General features: G+C 38.1%; 1 long non-coding RNA gene across 2 annotated transcripts in view; it reads left to right on the top strand.

The window, feature by feature from the left end:
* Positions 1-3962, top strand: part of LOC130542086 (uncharacterized) — a 48308-nt gene that overhangs the window by 897 nt on the left and 43449 nt on the right. The window lies entirely within an intron of this gene.

The raw sequence follows: 3962 nt of genomic DNA, 5'->3' as shown, positions 1-3962 counted from the left end.
GTAACTAAGCGTGGCAGGAGCCCGTTTTGGGGTCTTGTTTTGGTTTTGCTTCTGCTTTTAGCATGTGGGTCAGCATCCTCCACCCCTGTCCCCTTAACTCAGGTTACAGCGGTATGAGATCCCAGCTCAAATTCCTGCAGAGAACTTAACGTTTAATGAATGTTAGCTATTGTTACGATTACGGTCACAACATACATAGTAACCAAAAAAGGAATAGTATTTTATTTCTCTTATGGCAGTATCACTGTTTGGCTCGTGGAATACGAAGCTATGTAAAAGTAAGAAATACAAGTCAAAATAATACACAATTTAGTTATATCCACATGTAAGATAATAAGCCTTCTCAACATTGGCGAAAATGTAATCTCATAACCTTCTGACAATTAGGCAGTATTTATGAAGAATATTAAAAATTTGGGCGCACCTCGCTAGCTTAGTGCAGCGTGGGACTCTTGATCTCGGGGTCCTGAGTTCCAGTGCCACCTTGGGTGTAGAGATTATAAATAAACTTTAATGGAAAGAATTAAATATTTTAATTTTCTCATCATTTAGCTCAGCAATCTCACCCTTTGGAATTTATCCTAAAGCTAATGAGAACTTTAAAATAAAAAGATTTCTGTAGGAAGTGTGTTCATTTAACCTAAATGGCCAACAGTGGGACATTGATTATATCATTTCAGCCCCTCTTGTTTAGCCAAATCTTCCAAAGGTGGTGGAAGAGGGGAGGGTATGGCATCTTCCCCTAACATGGTTTGAATTTTCAAAATAAACAGCTTGGCTACAACAAATCAGCGTCTTGGGGTCCCCCCTCTTCCAATGGAAAACAGGTAACAGAATTTTGTGTACATTTTTAGAGGGTTCACAGATTTTCTTGAAGTTTGTCCTTTAGGACCAGAGTAAAAATCCTGGCTGTAAAATAATTAAAGAACTAATGTGGCAAGGAAATGGATTATAAAACCCAATAGATAAAGATGGCCGTATTTTGACCTAGAGCAGTACAACAATGGTGTTTTATCTGCTAGCCATTATTTCTCCTTGTTTTCAAAAGTAGCTTTAGGAAATGACAATTATGAATTAGAGATACAGAGGCAGGATTCAATCGTATATCAATACTAGGTAACCCCACATTTCTTTTCAGAAAACACTGGACAGATTTATCCTCTTTTTACAGTTTAAAAAAAATTTCCTCTGTCCAAAAAGTATTATCAGTATTTAAATTGAGTTTAACATTTAAAGCAATGGGTTTTAAATTTTATTTATGAAATGGGACACCCATGATTCTGGCTATAGGGGTTCTTCAGAGTTGCTTCAGTGATCTCCAAGGTGAGGAATGGTGGAAAGATGTCCAAGTAGCTTTGCTTTTATGGATTGTCATTGTAAAAAATACAAATGCCCTAACCATATAAGTAATCCTCTAATAGAATACAATGAATTTCATGTAAGAATGAATGAATAAAAATCAAATTACTTAAACATTTAAAGTTTAAGTCTTAAGGGAGCTCCCGTATAGAGCTCATCACTTCCACATCTAGTGTTCCCTGACCTCAAAATAATGTTCTGAAAAATCTCGTTAGAGCCTATAGTTAAAGTTGTATTTTCTCATTGCTTATTACATCTGAAATAGGAAATGAAAGAAGATGAGAAACTGAAAATACCCGAGCAGAGATTCCACATGTGACTCCCTATAATGAAGGGTAGTTGGAAGGCTGGAAGGTAGGCAGGCAGGGAGGGATACGTGCACCCCCCCCACCCCGCCCCAAGAGGAAACCACCTTTAAAAGGATTTTACACCACCCTGGAAGGAGCCTTCCACCCTTTCTCATGTGATTGATAGATGACGAAAACTTAATTGGATGAGAGGTGCAGGGTTAATCAGATTAAAACAGTCCACTAAGAAGCCCATAAAAACCCCTAGACGTGGAAATTCTGGTTGCACCCCTCTTGGGTCTCCACCCTCTTTGGGAGCTTTGTACTATCGATTCGCTATCGCTCAGTAAACCTTGCTTTGCTGCCCACCACTCTGTCTGGTCTACCTCTTCATTCCTTGAAGTGGTGTGACCAAGAACCATGGGCACCCAAAGAAAATAGCCTGCCACACCTAGTTCTCCAGTCTTCTAGAGTCACCCTTTACATTAGTAGGCAAATGAAATAACCTGAAATTTTTGTAAGTAGAAAGAGAAAGGTGTAGGGGTCTTTAGAAAGAGAAGTCATTTTAGGCCCCCACCCATTTTCTGTGATCTTACTGGTCTATTTGCCCTAACACACTTCTTACAGAACTTTCCAGAAGGTGTCAGAATTAACAAATAAGAGCAAAAACCTCGGTAGTTAGTGATTTTAAGGAAAAAAGGAGATGCAAAAACTAACGTCTCTAACAAGCCAGGACATAGCCTAGCCATATCAGAGACAATAAAATAGTGGTAAAAATCCCCAAGACTTACTGTGCTGTTTCAAAAGTAAGCCAGGCCCTGCATTCCTTACCTGAGAAAAGGAGCCCAAGACACCTTCCAGTTTATAACCGCTCTTGGAGTAGGCCCATAACCCCTTGTCCTTGTCCAACAGTTAGCTCTGCTTCATTGTATCAAAGTCTCCACCCTGGGAGGAGCACAAACCTTATTAACATAACATAGGATTGGGTGGCTAGGCCTGTTTTCTAAGAATGCCTGTGCAATGTTACACCCACCTTTCCTTGTGATGACAGAGCTCCCATTTCTGAATATTCCTCCTCACCCTAAATAAAAGAAATTCACTTATTAAAAGAAATTCACTTATCGCCCGCCCTCAGGGAGTCATGGCTTTGGAAGTTATTCACAGTGAGTTCCTTAGCTGCTGAAGTAACAACTCCACCTGGTGTAGTCTCTGCTCACCAAGGAGAGAACTCATGTTAGTTTCATTACACCTCTTCTTCAAGGGAGTGCATTCCCCAGTTTTTTTAAAATATTTCACAGAAGAAGGGTTTACAACTCTGTTGATAATTGACTGTCATTATTTTATGTGCTTTGCCCCTGGCTCAAGTCTTGATCACTTAGTGCTATCTAATCACTGCTTCTGGATGCTTCTTTGTTCTCTCTATATCCCTTTCCCCTGTGTTTAAACATGGTTCTTTCCCATTATACCACAAATTAATGAACAGAAAGCTGTATGTGGAACAGATTACCACAGATTTGTAGAAATTAAAAAGAGATGAATGAACAAAAAAAGGAAACAATTTAAAACAATATGACACTGATTTTTATTAAAGTTCAAAGTTCATTTTATACCGAGTCATGTTGTAGTGATCCCCCTTCTTCTTGAGCCCAATCTTCCATCTCTTCCCCAGGGGCCCCCTCTGACTTTCCATTGAGCTTTTTCTCAAATGCTTTTCTATTAATTCTGATGCCCAGAATCCATTTTTCTCAAGCTGATGCAGATGAAAATGGAGAATTTCTCTTAATACAGACCAGTTGGTGCTACCTTTATCTCAACCTCTCTCTTGTGAGACTAGCCTAGAGACTTCTTTTTTATAACAAAACATCCCTTTAATATTTGTTCACAAACACAGCAGTATCCCTCCAACTCTTTTAGAATGCAGTGACATTGTTATCAAAATTTTAGAATCCTTTCTTCTTTTGTACTTCTATTCAAAATAGAATGACTAGCACTTAAAAGGACTAATATAAATATGGAAATTCTTCCTCTGAGATGCCAATTATCAGTTCAAGCACTGGGTGAAACTGTTTATTCTCTATACTATGCTGTCCCACAAAAATATAATTGAGCAACAGGTTCAAGCCATACATAACTTTGAGTTTTCTAGTAGTCATGTTAGAAAAAATGAAATAGGTAGGATTAATTGTAATAACCCAATATGTCCAAGACATTATTTTAGCATGTGTAATAACGATAATTAATGAGATATTTTACATTCTACTTTTCATATGAAATCAGAAATTTTCCTGATTCAATTTAGGGTAGCCACAATTCAAA

This window comes from Ursus arctos, unplaced genomic scaffold (assembly GCF_023065955.2).
Source record: "Ursus arctos isolate Adak ecotype North America unplaced genomic scaffold, UrsArc2.0 scaffold_3, whole genome shotgun sequence".
In the NCBI taxonomy this organism is placed as follows: domain Eukaryota; kingdom Metazoa; phylum Chordata; class Mammalia; order Carnivora; family Ursidae; genus Ursus; species Ursus arctos.
The sequence above is the reverse complement of the archived record's forward strand: the minus strand, read 5'-3'. Positions and strand labels throughout refer to the sequence as shown.